The sequence below is a fragment of the Euprymna scolopes genome, chromosome 30, assembly GCF_053919585.1.
Source record: "Euprymna scolopes isolate OS-2025 chromosome 30, ASM5391958v1, whole genome shotgun sequence".
Classification (NCBI taxonomy): domain Eukaryota; kingdom Metazoa; phylum Mollusca; class Cephalopoda; order Sepiida; family Sepiolidae; genus Euprymna; species Euprymna scolopes.
In genome coordinates this window covers 72930809-72950417 of record NC_136511.1, presented here as the reverse complement: position 1 = coordinate 72950417, position 19609 = coordinate 72930809, and the positions used below count along the sequence as shown (strand labels likewise).

Here is a 19609-nt window from a genome sequence, read left to right as displayed (position 1 = left end):
GAGTATCAAAACCTATCTGTTTACACTCCTCTCCTTTTCACAAACTATCATACTTTCATCAATCCCAGTCCAGTTTCTGTAGGCTGTTTGGAACCTAGTCAACGGCAGGTACTTCTACTAGTATATATATATATATATATATATATACCCACACATATATGTATATATATACACACATATATATATCTATATCTGTATGTCTGTCTGTCTCTCTCTGTCTCTCTCTCTATATATTTATACACACACACACACACACACACACACACATATATATATATATATATATATATATATATATATATATATATATATATATATATATATGTATAAGCAGGCCCCTTCAGTCATGGACAGACTATTGATACCCACGAGGGGGTACTTACGCGTGAAATCTTTGTGGCTGGAAGTGTGCAATCTCTAACCACACTTCTCCTTGCACGACATTGTTAAATACCAGTAGTAAGTGAAGTACAGGACGACTGGAAACAAATGCCGAAATAAGCGGAAAGCACATACAGCGCCTAGAATTCCCAAATGGACACCTATCATATACTAACAAGGCTCAGCGTTGCATAACTTCGGTGATATATATATATATATATATATATATATATATATATATATATATATATATATATATATAAATATATATATATATATATAAATATATATATATAAATATATATATATATATATATATATATATATATTGTAATAACACAAAAACTAAGACTTCAAAGAATGGGTTTCTAGCAACAAATAGTGTATTTCATCGTTAGACTTCAAAGAATGGATTGATAGCAAAAATAGTGTATTTCATCGTTGTTTAAAGACTATTCGGACAAATCCAAACATTATGTCGTTTGAAATTTTTCACAAGAACAGTCTTTCTTCAGACTTATTAAATAAAAACACTTTAGGAGTAACATATTAGGAAACCATTTGCCTTATAAGGAAACGAAAACAAGCGAAAGTAGTTTACCTATATATCATCCTTTCAAAATATTTTTTAAAGATTTAGATATTTACATAAAAAAAATTCAAAGAAAATATCATAGAATATTACCACTAATTACCTATGTCCATTTAATATGTTTTAATAATACTATTCATTGATTTCTTGTATTAAATGTGTTTATTTCTTTATTTAATTTGAATTATTTTTTAATCCGGACTAGTCAACTGAGTTAAGTTGTTTCGATTCTATATTAGTTTCGTATTTGGACTTTGCTTTGTTTATTTAAAAAAATATATCAGCAAACCTATTTATTCAATTTAAGAAAAGTTTCTGTTTAAAACGGATTTAATTATTAATAAAACCCAGTAAAATTCGGAATACTAAAAATAAGAATATATATATATATATATATATATATATATATATATATATATATATATATATATATATATATATATATATAGTAATTGTCTGTATTTTGGAGATGAGGTGTCTTCATTGATTGAGATTGTCGGACTGACTTCCTCATCTTGGTTGTTATTTTCACAACGTTTCGGCCGTTTTGCCCTCCGGCCTTCGTCAGGTGTTTTGTATCGAACTGGGGAATCGTTTGTTAGGAGTCTCGAACCCAACCCTTTATTATTATTACGGGGGTACCGTGTTCGGACTCCAGCTAGGCTTTGGGACATAGTTGCTGATTCTCTGTTTTGAATGTTACTTTTTCACTGCCTTCGTTCAGGATTGAACTCAGCACCTAGTGACATATGGCCGAGTGGTTCTAGACGTTGTATCAAAGTTTACAGTTACCCAAAAGGTGCTGAGTTCAATCCTGAATCCATAATCACCGGCGGAAGTTCGGCGAATACTCGGAGGATGGCGACGATCAGGCTGGCTTTGGTGTTGTGTAAGGTCATGTTTGTGATGTTCTCGACGTATGATCAAAGTTAGTTGTACAGCGGCGTATCTTCGTTTTCGCCTCTTGGACAATCTGTCACTTTTAAACATGATAGAAGGCTCCTATCGCTCTTGGGATTTTCATCTAACTGGCTAACTAGTAGATGGTATGCTACCATAAAAGAAAACCGGTTTTTATCAAACGGAAATGGAAACATGTCGTTTAGTCTAGCGGCAAAATATTATCGTTTCACCCTGTAGTATCTATACGAGGGCAGAGTAAGGCCAAACGCCATTTTATATGCATGGGAAATCCAGTTATCTAAAAATTGTTAGTGTTGATTCGGACAATATAAAACGTGACTTTGTTGACCTAGAGCAGAAAGACTTACATTAAGTGTTAGAACAAATACTACACTTTGCTCCTAATAAAGAACAACGTAAAAATAGGAATCGTCTATTTAGATTACTTTCTAAATATTAATAAACGAAAACATAACTTTCCAAATTCTTTATTAATAAAGTATAATTTATATACCTATACAGCCTAGTGTTTTTCTCTCATTCCGACATTATATATTACATTATTATATATGACATGGTATTAAAACCCTAAATCTTCTGTTTACTAGGTGTATTAAAGCTAACTTCTTAATATATTCACCGTTATGTATGCGAGCGATTACATGTAGGTTAACTAATTTGTTGATAAACTAATTAGTTAATTAATTTGTTGATAAACTAATTAGTTAATTAATTTGTTGATAAACTAATTAGTTAACTAATTTGTTGATAAACTAATTAGTTAATTAATTGCTTGATAATTTTTTTAAATAGTTTCTGATTAGATGATTGGTTTCATTTCACTATTATGCTGAATTTTGTGTATGCATATGTGCTACATTCTACATCAATACGAAGAATTTAGGTTGAATATATATATATATATATATATATATATATATATATATATATATATATATATATATAGTACTGCCTAGCCTTACCTACGTGTTGAGCACTGTTGAAGTAAATACTTACGCATAAATTTATACTTTCGTATATCAATTTATGTAATTAAATGAAGTAGTCATATATATATATATATATATATATATATATATATATATATATATATATATATATACGAGCATGGGTGCCCGGCGTTGTCCGGTTGTTTTAAGGTGTATGCTGAGCAAAAAAAAAAAAAAAAAAAAAAAAAGGTCAATTTTTTTTAGCCTTGCCCCTTATTATCGTCCCTTAAAATTTATTGTTTTGAGCTCAAATTCAGTTATAAAGTTAGATTCATGTCCGAGGAATCTATATCTAAAGTTTCAAGTGCGTAGACCCAAAATTCTCGGAGGAATTTGGTAGAGTTCTCAAAAGTCAAATCATTGAACTTTGACTCCTTAGTCGGAAAATTTTTGGCCGACACCCTATCACATCGATGTTCCCAAATCTCAGTACCCTGTATATCAAATTTCGAGTATGTAGGCTTAAAATTGACCGAGTTATTGCGTGGGGAAATGTACACAGACAATACACACACAGACACTTTCATTTTATAGATATATAGATATTTATGTATATATATATATATGTGTATGTATATGTATATATATATATGTATGTATATATATGTATATATATGTATATATACGTAATTTAAAGGAGATTAGAACAATAGTCTAAAGAGCAGAGTGTATTTTAATGTAATAGTGAAATTACTAATTTAATTAAAATACAGGAAAGTAAAAGTGCTCGTTGTAATTTAGATATATAATAAGCTCGATAGGTAAATATCCTAGAGCTAATTTAATATTTAGTAATGTAATTGATAATTTAAAATTTAAAAATCAAATTATAATTAAATTAAAAATCCGTTTTATAAGAAGAAACAACAACAAAATCAATTATTTGTACGATCGTTTCGGAAAACAGTGTTTTTATTGTGGCAGACATCAAGTTACGGACAATAATTATTGCATATAGTTTTTTAATAAACAAAGTTTCCTCATCAGCAAATTGTGAATTTAATAAAAACCCTTCACAATTTGCTTATGAGGAAACCTTGTTTATTAAAAAACTATATGCAATAATTATTGTTCGTAACTTGATGTCTACCACAATAAAAACAGTTTCCCGAAACGATCGTACAAATAATTGATTTTTTTGTTTCTTCTTATGAAACAGATTTTTAATTTAATTATAATTTGATTTTTAAATTTTAAATTATCAATCACATTACTAAATATTAAATGTATATATACGTATACATATATGTATATATGCGTATATATATGTATATATATATGTATGTATATATATGTATATATATATGTATGTATATATGTATGTATGTATATATATATGTATATATATATATGTATGTATATATATGTATGTATATATGTATGTATATATATATATGTATATATATATGTATATACATGTATATATATGTATATTTATATATATCTGTATATATATGTATGTATATATATATATATGCATATACATATGTTTATATATGTATGTATGTATATATATGTATATATATCTATACTAGCATGGGTGCCCGGCGTTGCACGGGTGTTTGGATGTGTATTTTGAGAAAAAAAAATAGAGGTAGTAGGAAGGCAGGCCCGAACTCGTATCGCAAAGGAGGAAAAGAACGGGGTAAAAACCTAACGATTATGCTGTTATGACCACCGCCAAACCGGAAGCGACATTTTAAAAAAATAAGGCTAGACGATCTAAAGGAGAGGATAACTTAAAAAAATATCGGCGAAAAAAGTGACTCCCCCTCTGTGGAAAAATGCCTAGTTGGATAGGAAGATATTAATGTTTTTAGCCAATTTTTCGATATTTGTCATATGAAAGGTCGAACTTAAAACGATACTGATCTTGGTAAAATCCATCGCATCTATTGAAAGTTTAAGGCAAACATGCAAACAGACATACATACATACATTTATATATTGGTAACTAAAATTTTTCGACCAAAACTGATGGAAAATCTTGCCCTATCTCTGAATACCCTTTATGTAAATTTTCAAATATTTAGATTACAAATTGTCTGAGTAAATTAGAAGAGACCGCAGAGGTCAATTTTAAAAACTTTGACCCCTATTATGACCACTTAAAATTTATTGTTTTGAGCTCAAATCAAGTTATTAAGTTAGATCCATGTCCAAGGAACCTATATCTAAAATTTCAAGTGCGTAGACCCAACATTCACGGAGGAGTTCGGTAGAGTTCTCAAAGGTCAAATCGTTAAACTTTGAACCCTTAATCGCAAAATTTCTAGCCAAAAACCAATCCCATCGATTTTTCCAAATCTCAGTACCCTGTATTTCAAATTTCGAGTCTGTAGACTAAATATTGAGAGAGTTATTACGTAGGGAAATGTACATACAGACACACAGATACACAGACACACACATAGACACTTTCACTTTTATATATATAGATAAGTGACCTTGTCGATGTATGCAGCAACAATGCCCCATCTTAAGACTAAAGAAGAGAAGATTAGACTACTTATTAGTTCATAACTACCGTGACATATCTGTTAAGAAAATCATCCTACCTAAGTAAATAAAAGTCTCCGTAATTCTCTATTATATCTAATATATAAATATAATATATAGATATAATAGTAAAGTGTTTAAAGAAATTGATTTACAGACACAATATCTAAAGTAGTGAAAATTAGAGAGTCACTCTTTCTATGATTAAATAAAAAACATAAAATAGTAGTTGAATCAAAATAGAAAAGCCTGCGAGATAAATGATGTTCGTTTATCGCTTGAGAAGATTACCATCTACATGTTCTGCGTGTTCGGGCATGACCCGTCAGTCCGATTCTCTTAAGTATTTCCGCATATAACCCTGTTCTTCATCAATGATCTCGAAAACCACATTCTTTAGTCATTCGTAGACATTCATGCTGACGACATCACGACCTATAGTAACACTTAAAAAGCCAACAATGATCAAGATCTTTTTGATTCTCTTCTGATCTTGAGCACGTGGTGCAATGAGGAAAAAGTGGATGAGTAATTTCAATGCACCTAAAAACAATCTCCTCTCTTTTCATAATAATCGTTCTTACCCCCATCAGGCCCCAATTTAAATGAATGACCCTCGTTTTGGGATGTACCATGTCTTCACAGGAATCTGGGACTGACCTTCATTACTGACCTGAACACGCACATCAAATCTATTGCAAAGATCGAATGAAAATTGTTTGGATTATTCTACCGCTCCAGTAGGTATCTCACTGTCGATGCAATTCTCTATCTGTATAAGAGCCAAGTACGGCGTAAATTAAAATACTGTTGCCAGATTTGTGTAGGGCTGCTTGGTGCTCTCTATCCTGCCTCGAAACGTAGATGACACAGGTTTAGAAACGTAGATGCTGCACGCTTTACTTCCCTACAGCCTATTTCCCACAGAAGAGACATCGCGAGACTGTATCTACTCTATCATTTATTTCATGTCAAGTCCAATCTATGAGTTGCTCTTGCCGAACTTAGAGAAAACACTCGACAACCACTATCATCAGTTTCCCTCACTCTCTATATATGCCTTAAATAAAACGCATATTCCACAAACACATCTTTTTCATATACCCACATGCGGACATCAGTTCACGGCCTGCTTCCCAGCCGACTACAATATGGTAGCCTTCATGTCTAATGTAAACAAGTTCTTGTTAAACCGCTCTCTTAAAAATAAAATTTCACTCAACTTACACCATTAACGATTACTACACTACCGCATTATATTCATTAATCCTTATCCCCGAGTTGCATGTGGGTGTTGATAAGTTGTGTCTATTGTATATAAAGTCTCATGTTGAAGGATTCTGTAGCAGAGATGCTGACTGTTTTGCATTTTCAAATAAGACGTTCTCTCTCGCGTAATCCATATGCGTGCAAATTCAGCAATCATGTCCACCTTTGTTGCTTGCAGTGCGCCAGAAATATTTTCGAGGTAAACTATCCTAAGTTTTGGCATAACAACGAAACCGTTTGAGGGACATTTTCAAGCTGTCCTTGAATCGTTTCCTCTGTACTTCTACGGCTCGTTTGGCTTTGTGAGCTCACCGTAAATTAAATGTTTAGGTACGTCTGGCATGCACGACCCACCAAATTTACGGCAAATAAAACTTCAAACATATTTTTTAAAATATAAGCCAATACCAGAACTAACATATATATCTTTTACTTTGTATCTTGCCTAATTAAAAAAAGCGCATTAAGGAAACACATTTTAATTAACTCACATTTAGTATTATTATTATTATTATTATTATTATTATTATTATTATTATTATTATAATTATTATAATAATAATAATAATAATAATATTTATAAAAATAATAATAATAATAATAATATTTATAAAAATAATAATAATAATAATAATAATAATAATAATAATAATAATTTTTATTCAATGCGGGTATAACAAAAGTATTATTTGCACAAACAGACGCTTATAAGATGCACAGGTGCGTGTCTGTTTATTTTCACACTTTTTCTGGATGTCTACGCTTACACTGTCTTAATATTTGTGATAATTAATGGCACTGTTTATATTTTACATGTCAAAACAGCCGTAGAACTCACCAGAGTTTTTGACATTCTATTTGCATTCTATTTTTCATTCATACAAAATTTTGAAATACGTAAAAAATCTATTTGTTCTCGTTCACAAAAGATGTACTCTTCGAACTTGTGATAAAATTTTCAGATAATCTTTATCCTTATACTAATAGGCCCTGTCGGTGGGGCATTAGAATACGCCGACTGCCCTCCTGCAGAGGGTAAATGTCCCTCAATGGGGGTCCTGGATATGACCTTAAACTGTATCCGATGGTGAGGCCCCAGCTTGCGGGCACTGGGGAGTGTGGAACCACCCTTTAATTGCCATTGTCCCAGGCCCACTCTGACCCGGAGTGGTAGTACCTGTTAGGGTCCAAACTATGGGTTAAATAGAAACTGACTTGCAAAAAACAAATATTCTGTTAAAAAACATTTCTTCAAAATCACCGGATTCGGCATTAAATAACCTAAAAAGGGTTGATATGCCGTAAAACAAAATAACCAACCACCCAACCTTATACTAATAGAAATATATTGAAATAAGCAAAGAAATAAATGTTACATAGATACAGCATATATATATACACACACACACACACACACACACACACACACACACACACATATATATATATATATATATATATATATATATATATATATATATATATATATATATATATATATATGCTGGTCCATGGAATTAGTCGGATTTGGACATTAGAAATCACGCTTGTCCGCACGTCCATTCTACAATTCGTTCCAAAAATTCTCAATGCCTACTAAATTACGTTTTTTCTGAAATTTTGCATGAAGTTACAACTAGGCAAGAGAGGAAATATAACATTATCGAATTTTTGATAACAAAATTGGTTGCATCCCCAGGGGGTCAAAAGGAGTCAAAATTGCCAAAAAATTGCACTTTTTTGGACAACTAATCTTTCTGACGATTAGATTTTGCTGAAAATTACCCAAAAGCAAGACCACATGATATACATCTGAAAACGTAATATTTGACTCTGAGAAAATCCTGGTTGCTTTCCCAGGGGGTAAAAATGAGCAAAAATAGCACTCTCCGGCACATAGAATATTTTCCGAACATTGACTTTTGCTGCAAATTACCCAAAAGCAAAACCATATGGATATACATCTGGAAACATAATATTTTATGCTGGAAATATTTTGGTTTCGTCCCCAAATGGTTGAAAGGGGTAAACTATTGATTTTTAGCCCAAATTGTACAAAGAAAGCATATTTCGTGACATAGAATTTTTTTCGACTATTAGACTTTGCTGAAAATTACCCCAAAAGCAAAACCACACATATTTACGTCTGGAATCGTAATATTTGACGATTGGAAACTTCTGGTTGCGTTCTCAGGGGCCAAAACCGACCAATTTGCTTGTTTTTTTTTAGTCCAAAGTCAAAAACAAATAACACTTTTTCTGACATAGAATCTTTTCCGATCATTAGATTTTGCTGAAAATTATCCAAAATAAATAAGCAAAGATAAATAAAAATGACTAAGTTTATCATTTGACCCTTTGCCATCTAGCCCTGAAAGGGCCAGGGGATGCCAAATTCTGGTGAAAATAAACAAAAGGTGCAGTTTTAGGCCTTAACATATTTAAATTTAAGTTCAGCACCATGCAAGACTGCTAGACACACTGAAAATTTTTTTGGACAAATAGTCCCAAAAATGGAGGTTTTTATTAGCTCTAGAAGAGCCTTTGGGCTACACCCAAAAGTTATCGCGAAATATAGACTAACAAAATTATATAGAAATCAGTTAGTTTCAATTTTTCAGAAAGTTGTATAAAAATCCAAGAACAGTACCATAACAAAAGAAAAACCCCAAAAGTTAACTGAGATGTTCAAAGTGGTTTTTGTGTCCTCACCCAGTCGCAGTTTGGATGACTTCAAGTGAGACATTGTTTCAACAAAGGTTTTAAAGATCTGTGTTTATTTGCTTTTTCATTTGTCACTAAACTTGGGTAAAGAGGCAGAACGTTGAAATTTGTTTAGTTCATTGTAGTCAAGCATTATATATACGAGGCAATTACGTTGATACACCGGTTCTTGCCAGATCACCGATGTTGAGCAAGGATTAGCCTGGCCAGTACCAGATGGATAACTATTTGGGAAGGCTAGGCGCTGTATGTACCACGCTGTTGTAGGCATTTCCAAGTTGATATCTGGGGACGCGGTTAACGCATTGGGGGAAATGCAACCCGATTCAAAATGGAAAGCAACGAGAAACCATCGTCTTCCATAGATTACCGCTCGATGTTCTCGTTCAGTCTAGAAAGATAAAGGATACCCTCTGTAGGGGCAACTGCGCTTGTAATTGTGAAACAAAGGTTGCGCAAATCCAACCACACCTTTTTTAACACGGCATTATATACGGCATAATCACGTTGACACACCGGTTCCCGTCAGATCACCGAAGTTAAGCAACGTTGATCCTGGTCATTACTAAAATGGATGACCAATTTGGGAAGTCGAGGTGCTGTGTGTAGAAGGACGTCGATACCTCCCTGCAAAAAGTTGCAAAAACCTAACGTCATCTCCCCTAACGGGGATATACATGCGACTGGGAACCGCTTGTGAATTTCATACTCCCATGAAACTTCCTCCTTCGGAGGAAACCAGTTAAACCCTGAATAGTGTTGGTGCTGACTGCGCACACACTAATACAACACTGTTTGAGTCCAGTGGCAAAGTAGAATTCCAGGACGATTGGAAACCAGCCGAGATAATCGGAGAGCATATACAGCTCCTGTAAATCCCAAACAGTCACGCATTTAATACTGACCAGGTTCAACGTTGCTTAACTTCGATGATCCAGCGGGTACCGGTGTGTCAATGTGCTTATGCCGAATTATTACCATGGCTCTTCATTTAGGGAGCCACAGTTGCCGACGCTGTTAAACAGCAGTTGCGTTGATGATGATGATGATGATGATGATGATGATGATGATGATGATGATATAGGAACTGAACCAGGTATTAACACCGTTATGCTTCTGTGATCATTAATTTCCTCTTATTATTTGCTTTAGGTCCGACTGTATGTACCTTAACACATCAACGCTATATACGAGATATTTCACATGTCTTTTCATTTGTTTGTTTTTGTTTAAAGCTTGTAGTTTTTTTTTAGTAAACCTATATATTCTTTTCGTGGTTCCAATGGTTTTCATAATTTTAGTACTTTCGTTTTTACGACAAGTCGACAACCACTTTCAATATTTTTCCCATCTCTCTCCCTAAAACTAAACGAATATTACATAAAAAAAACATTTTATTTCCAGAATTGCTAATCAGTGGAACACAATACCACACAGCTGACTCATAGCTGACTACAATGTGGTCGGTTTCGAGTTCGATGTGAAAAATTCTTATTGAGCCCGACTTCGTAAATTATCAAATTCTGCCAAATCACCAACGTCGTTACCAATCATCACCACGTTATCTTTACAGATACTGGTCTCTCATTAACACTTATCCTCGAGTGTGCTTTAGGCTTCGATAAATGGTGACTAATTAATTAAAAACTCACCAGTGGTTATTTTGTATAGTTGTCCGAGAGAAGATGACAAAGAATGGTAAAGGACTTCAACTCACTTTTTTTTGTACTACGACATTTATTTCCTTATTGTTACGGCCGTGACGTCACCCACGTCTCGAACGTGATCCACGCCTCTCACGTGATCTCGAGCGTTATGCCCGTCTCTAACGTGATCTCCTTTTCAAAGTTATTATTTCTCTCTAGCGATGACGTCATTTCGCATGCATTTGCAAACGCGCGTCCGCGCTGTTACAATTCCAATCTTCAGGATGTTAGTTTTTTTGGTTGGTTATTGTTGGTGTTGATGTTATTGTTGGTACTGTAGTCCAACTTTTTTCCTGGAGCCAACAAAGATCGTGCCTCATGGTTATGTGCTTTGTATGAAGTTTTCCGTCTAGATCGCAGCAATCCTTTAAGCTGCAAGATTACATGTTTTACCTCCCACACGAGAAAGCAAAGCTCAGCTTTTTCCAGTAAATTTGGATTAGTTTGCGTGTTGTGTGTGACAGCATATCAGTCCTTTTAGGGTTATTTAATGTTTGAACCAGTAATTTTTGAAAAACGTTATTATAGTACGAGTTATTTTTTGTATTTGAATATATTTATTCACGGAGTCTTTGTTTTCGTGTTTTTTTATGACCTATCAACCCTTGCGAATTTTATAATTTTAGAACAGTGTCTTATACACTCAGTTTTTTATATCTCTAAATACTTACTCCTGGAGTTAGCCAGTGTTATTTCGTTTTTGCAATCAATGATATAGATATATACATTTCTACCAACAATCTTTGAAAAGTGTATCGAAATGTACATAATCGTCTTCTGTAATATAAATCTCACCCGTCTGTTTAAATGTATGTATGCATCTATGTATGTTTGTATGTATGCCTTAAACTTTTGAGAGAGGCGACGGATTTTCACAACATCGATATCGTTTTAACGCTCACTCCTTCGTCCAACAAATATCGAAAAATCGGCTAAAAACATTACTTCTGTCAATCTCAACTGGGCACATTTCTACAACGAGGGGTCGCTTTTTTCGCCGATATTTTCCAAAGGCATCGCCTCTTTCGATTGTCTAGTCTTAATTTAAACCTAAATTACTCCTGGTTGGCGATGGACGCAGCAGCAAAAACATCAGATTTTTTTCAAGTTCTTTGCCTCCTACGCGGACTGCCTGCCTACTACCACGTTCTTTTTTGCTCAACACACACCTCCAAACACCCGGACAACGCCTGACACCCAGCCTATTATGAAATAAATCCAAAGTAATTTTTTTTTTAATTTAATTTAAATTAAATGTTAATATATTATTTTGTGAAGATTTTAAATATGGATTTGAAGAATAATGGATTTCAAATAAAATCTTGTTCTTTTAATTTTTATAGTGTAAAATATAACAACTTTTTGTTTAACCATTTTCATGCCGAACAAGAAATTATTTCAAAGTAATATTGAACATGCTTGAGTAGATTGATGGTTTTAATATTCGGAATACTGTAAACATGATCGTATATTCTTTTACTCAACGCATCGATCGCCCTACACGTTGTGCTGGGCCAAATTTGTTCTATCAATTATGCCAGCACTGTAACAAAGACTCCTCATACCCAGCAAAACGACGAATATAGTTTCTACACAAATAATAATGTTTATTATTATTGGAAACTACAGTGAAACACGTCTACTTAGTTGAATGGCAGATTTGCACGTCTTTGCTCGATCAGACCGAGATATTCAAGACAGATTACAAAGTCCCTTAGTTCAAAGTCCCAAAATTCATTCAAGAAACCATGAGAGGAAGAGCAGGAGTACTCATTGAAACTAACTACGTTCTGGTCAAAGTTCAACACCAAAGCACACTCTTGCCTATCTTTCTTCTCCTCCTCATCCTCCTACTTCTCATCATCCTCCTTCTCCGGTTCTTCACGCTTTTATTACTCTGACCTTTCGTTGCTGGTCATTGTTCAGCCGCCCCGAAGAGGCATTCACTGAAGATAACAATCACTCGCTCTCTAAAAACTGTTTCTGTCACAAGATTAATACCATCGATACTCTTCTCATTTAAAAAGGTACTTATTTTCTTGAATAAAAACAAAGAGAATATCCCTTGGATGGTCTGACTTCGGTCAGAGATATTTTCAGTTCTATTTGCCTTCTTTAACTCTTAGTAAAGGATATAACAACTGCATTTCTGCCATTTATATGCGCTAGACAAAACATGTTTACGATACTATTCTCATATATGTCGTTATTTTTACAGCGTCCCTTCAAAATAATTTAATCTTGGTGGAGCAACAATATTCCTCCGGAATAGTTTCATATATAAGTTAAACGTCCTAAAATTCTATGATTGATTAGATACAGGAAAGTACGCGGTTGTTATAATCGATAACGCCACTAACTGGGAAGACTAAAGTCAACAGGTTCTCGTTAATCACATTTGATGATTTAGCTCCTTACATTAAGTGGTTTAATGGCTTGTCGGCAATGACTTTCTTTAATATGTTCAACTTTCAAGGTATCTATTACTATCATATTCAATGTAGTATTGTTTGGACATTGGAAGGTAGTCAATTTTTCACTATCAGCATGAAAAAATATACACTGAGTTTTATAATTCTATACCAAGCGTTTTCAAACTTTTGATAATCGCGAACCATTACTTGAAATTTTGGAACCCATGCGACCCCCTATTTAGAGCTTACTATCAGCAAATTATTTATTTTATTTTCTCTGAAGGCTTTTACTTTTGGGACGATCTTCCTTTGACAAAGCGCGCTTCAGACGCCTATGCATCGTAATTGTTCATAGCAAAAGCGAATTAAGAATGTAGTTTCTATTTTGGAAAATAAATTCTGAAGCATAAAAGGTCGTTTGTTGAAATAGCACCACTCCAGTCTTTAATCCTGTCTCTAATCAAGCATAGAATTTTTTAACAAAAACATCTAATAACAGGATTCTAGACTGCCTTCCTATCAAACACAAGATACAGATTCAGAAATTTAAAACGTCTGTTATTAAAGGAAAAATAAATATATTCTTACCGAAAAAACAAACAAAACAAAAAGCAGTTTCTATGTTTTCTATGTATTAAAACATAGAAAAAATATAACTGCACTATGTTTGCGCTTTAATTAAAATATTAAGATGGACTCTGATTTATGCAAGTATGATAGGTTATGAAAAGGAAGGGTTGTAAAGAGATAGCTTCGAGTTTACGGGTATCAAAACCAAAGCAAAATATCATGAAAGTAAAAATAAAATAGATAAATGCCATAATTTATTATACCATACTTGTTCACACTGAAACACTTACCACAGTATTGTGTGGATCTATATTAAAAAAACCTTGTTAAACTTTGTGACATATTTCCATTCTATGGAGGTCAGTTGCGAACGAACACCCCATAATTTTATTATACCATATTTCTTCAAACTGAAACATAATTATCAAAGTATAATTACTCAGATATGAAAAGTCTTTATTAAGTTTGTGCATATTTCCATTGTATGGAGGCTAGGCGCGAATGCAGACCCCACAATTTTATTATACCATCCCTATTTAAGTTAAAATATACTTATCAAAGTATTATTATGTATATATATATCAAAAACACTTGTAAACGTTTTTTTTTAATTTTTTAATTTTTTATTTCCATACCTTGTGGACCAGGCGCGTACGCAGACGCCACAATTTTAATGAATCATCATTATGCCAGATCAAACATACTCATTCCTGTGTTTCGATACATCTTCTATCATTATATGTTATCAGTTTTCTATAATAGTCAAGTATATAGGAGCCTATTCGTGACCAGACACACACGCAAACGTTCAGCTTTATATATATATATATATATATATATATATATATATATATATATATATATATTGTTTCACTTTTTAAAATATAATATTAATACACAATGATATTTTAACAAACGCGCTAACTTTTGTTTAAAATACATTTTCACGTGAGTCGAGTGTTGCCTTTGAAATGACTTGAAACTGTCCATTTAACATCCAAGCGGACTTATTAGCCAGAGAGAAACTTTTACATCTTCAACTAAAAAAAAGAAAATCATTTATAAAAAAAGAGAAATAAAGATTTATATAATGAAAAAAGGAAAAACACCGCCTGAATATGCCCTCATATGGGCGAAAGTTTACTTCCATGTCTTTAGATGTAAACAAACATCTGTTTTAAGGTATAAAAACAAAACAACCTTATATCGTTTTGCTTAAAACATATTAAAAGCATAAAATTAAATAAATTTCTAATTTTCATTAAAACTTTACTTTCACTTTCAAGAAATATTGTATCGATAATGCTCTCCTAATGTGTACAATCTGTCAGGACTCACGAAGCTCTAAGTACATATGATCCGAAATTGTATCGATTAAGACATACATAGCAGACTTTGCAGTATATCAACGTTTTGTGATTATTTAAAATCAAAATATACTAAACTAGCAGTTCAGCCCAGCTTTGTTCGGGCTCTATATACAGTTCATAACGTTAGATATATATATATATATATATATATATATATATATATATATATATATATATATATATATATTAAATAGTTTGTCTCATGTCCAGGTAATCTAGATCTAAAATTTCAAGTGTTTAGATCGAAAATTGGCGCAGGAGTTCGATAGAGTCTACACAGGTCAGATCTTTCAACTTAGACCTCGTGGTAGCCAAAATTTCCCCTAAAATCTGATTAAAAAGGTTGCTGCATGTCTGGAAACTTTTATGTAAAATTTCAAAAGTTTGGACCCAACATTGGCTGAATAGTTTGCTAGAGACCGCAAAGGTAAAATCTTTTGAAGTTTAACTCCTTGGCAGCCAAATTTTCGCCCCAAACCCGACTAAAATAGTTTCCCTATATTTGAATCCACTTCATGTAAAATTTCAAATGTTTAGACCGGAAATTGGCTGATTTTTTTTTTGTAGACACCGTAGAGGTCAATTTTTTTAAAAAACTTCGACCCCAATTCTGACCTCTAAACATTTATTGTTTTGGGCTCCAATCAAATCAAAAAGTCTGATCCATGTCCAAGTTAATTACATCTAAAAATTCAAGTGTTTAGACCCACAATTGGCGGAGGAGTTTGGTAGAGTTTTCAAAAGTAAAACGGTTGAACTTTCGCCCATTGACAGCCAAATGTCTTGCCGAAAACCGATTGCAAATATTTTCCCAAAACTCAATACCCCTTATATCAAATCACGAGTCTGTAGACTGAAAATTGACAGAATAGTTTGTTAGTACACACACACACACACACACACACACACACACACACACACACACACACACACACACAGATAATTTCACTTTTATAGACATATAGATTAAAAATGCTATTAAGCGAATTTACTGATCCAAACCACTTCTGTTTTTGAAACTCCTTGGAAGTAAACGATGTGATATCATCCCAATATCCCGCTAATATTCCGTTCCTTAATTTATTCTAGTTTGATCTTTACCGTTATTTTACATTTTTTTACATCGCAGGTAAAGGTGTTGAGGACATTTTTCCTATAATTGACCTGTGCGTTAGAGTTAGGATTAGGGTTAGGGTTGAAAACGTTGGAATGCTTGGCTAGGCATTGTCTAAATGCTAATTAAACTTATTTTTCCGGTGATATCATTTTCTAGATTCGTAATTTTGGTACTTGTACAGTTTAATCAAGACATTAAAAAATGAAAACATAGAGAAAAGGTTATATTACACGTATCCGTTCTGGAACGAAGTTCTGCGAAAAAAAATTTACTTAATTTCATCAAGTAGATTTTTTTGCAGCGAAAAAAAAAACAGTTTGTTATGATACCGAGCAAAAGGTTCGATTTTTAGGAAGAAAAGCTCGAATTAAAGATGGGGAGGGAGTGTTGGTGCTTTAACTGGAGTTATCTCCCCGTGGCGTGTTTAACAAATTCCATGATTTGTGTCTTCAACTCGCTCTGTAAAAGAAAAAATACTCGATCAAATTAAATGACATTCTTTTTCTCGGAGATCTTCAGTCCAAACCGGATATGTACAATATAACCTTTTTTCTACATTTTCGTTTTTTAATGACTTGATTAAACTGTATAAGTATCGTAATTATTAAGTGATTATTATTATATTTGGACAAATGCGCATCGTCTACTAATTAGGATTTTTTAAAATTTTATTTATATGTGATTTTTTAAAACATTCTGGTATGTTATTCATTAATTTTTTTCTATTTCTTTACGCATTCGTGATCCTTTACAATTTATGTAATCTATTATACATTTAATAAAAATAATTATATACATTTAATCAAAATAATTATATACATTTAATAAAAATAATTATTTCTGTAAAAATGTTTATGTCAAAAACATTTCCCTTTTAAAAAGAAACCCATCCCACGAATATTCTTTTTTATTATACGAGGCTCGTTCCAAGATACTGCCTCCTACTTCTTTATCTTAAAATGTTGAAGATCTACGAAGACTGGCGTGGTGCAATTGAAGCAAAGAGTTACCACATTCTTGATTCGTTTTTGCTATGGACAATGACTATGCATGCGCGTCTGGAGCGCGCTTTGTCAAACGAAGATCGTTCATGAAAGTAAAAACCTTCACAGAGAATAAAATAAATAAGCTGCTTATAGTAACCGCTTAATAGGGGGTCACATTTGTTCCAAAATTTCATGTAATGATTCACGAGTACGAAAAGGTTGAAAACCCCTAGTATAGAATTATAAATCCCAGTCTATATATTTTTTTTGACGCTGATAGAGAAAAACTTGACTATCTTTCAATGTCCAAACAATACTAGATTGAATATGACAATAATAGTGCCTTAGAAGTCTAATATATTAAATAAAGTCGTTGCAGACAAGCAATGAAACCACTTAATGTAAGGAGCTAAAACAACAAATGTGATTAACGAGAACCTATTGACTTTATTCTAAAAAAATACTAAGCCTATAGATAGGAGGAACACAATCACTAGGAAAAGTGTTCCATAAATCTGTCGTTCGGGAAAAGAAGCTACTGGGATAGGAACTGGGATAACCTACCAACTAGAACGGACACTAATAAAGTGCACCTAGTCAATCATATTAACCAGAACAGACAAACCTAAGATGTGTTCATTTAATATACCAACAAGAACGGGCACTCTTAAGATAAGTCCCTTCAGTCTATCAATCAGAACGATCACTCAGAAGATGCGTCCATTCAACCTACCAATTAGAACGGACGCTCTTATAATACGTCTATCCACTGTATTAACCAGAACGGTCACTGTTCAAATACGTGCATTTACTCTACCAACCAGAACGGATGAATTTAGGATGCGCCAATTCAATCTACCAACCAGAACGGGCACTCTTAATATGCGTGAATTAAATCTCCAAACCAGAACGGTCACTATTAAGGTACATCCATTCACTTTACAAAGCTGAACGGACACAATAAAGATGTGTTCATTCAATCTTCCAAACAGAACGGGCACATTTAAGATACGTCCATTCAATTTAATAACCGGAACTGGCACACGTAAGATAAGTGCACTCACTCCACCAACAACATTGTTAATATACGTCTATTCAATCTTAAAGCCCACGACGCTTATTTTTCAGAAACGGTTTTCAAATACGTATACATCAAACAAAAACACAACATATCATGTATCTTATATATTATTGTACGTCTTCCTTTCATCCCTACAACTTCTTTCTCACAAAAGAGACGATGCTAGCCTTTCTATTATATGAAGATTCATGAATTCGACGGAACGATTTCCGACTTCGATAAGATACACCTGACGACGGTCCGAGGTTCGGTTGAAACTAATAGCGTATAATATGGAAGAAAATATAAGTAGTTCGAATAATCAAAAGAAGCATATAGTATTGTGGTTTTCAAGTTTAATGTGAACAAATTCTTGTTGCCCAACGTTTTTATATAGCTAACCATTTTCAACTATCTTCTGCAACCATAAGGGTATTAGTTTAATCCTTCCTCCGACAGAAGCCATTAATCGTTGTTCTCGAGTGGTCTTCAGGCCTTGATAAACGACGAATCGCGAGTAAAACAGAACATGCAAACCAATAAAGAATTCTTAAATGCCCTTAATGTCGAATAAATACGATGCTTGAAACGTGTGCATTTTTCGTCAGTGTTTCTTTCTTCAAGGATTCTCGGTTGCTGCTATACAAAAGATCTTGGACTTGAACTTACCTTAGAACAAGAAATTTACCAGTGAGCGATCGGGAAATTGGGGCAGCCTATATCTTTTCTGTCATCACATAATCACATTGTCTTCACTGAATGATGACATAAGCTTGATGATAACTAAAGTCCTTTATCCAGTCTCGAAAGAAAATGGATACTCCATGTAGGAGTGGTTGCGCGTATTATTGTAGCCAAGAGTTGCACAATCCAAACCGCATCACTGCTGAATCAACACTGTTTGAGTTCAGTTGCCCGGAGAAGTCCAGGACAACTAGAAACAATTCCGAGATAAGTAGAGAACACAGAGAGCACCTGAAATTCCCAAATAGTCACCCATTTTAGTAC

The 19609-nt window shown here is 33.3% G+C and overlaps 1 protein-coding gene and 1 pseudogene across 1 annotated transcript in view; both read left to right on the top strand.

Annotated features, from left to right (window-relative positions):
- Window positions 1–19609, top strand: part of LOC145254836 (pappalysin-1-like) — a 654441-nt gene that overhangs the window by 28896 nt on the left and 605936 nt on the right. The window lies entirely within an intron of this gene.
- LOC145254958 (5S ribosomal RNA) lies at window positions 9868–9986 on the top strand (annotated as a pseudogene).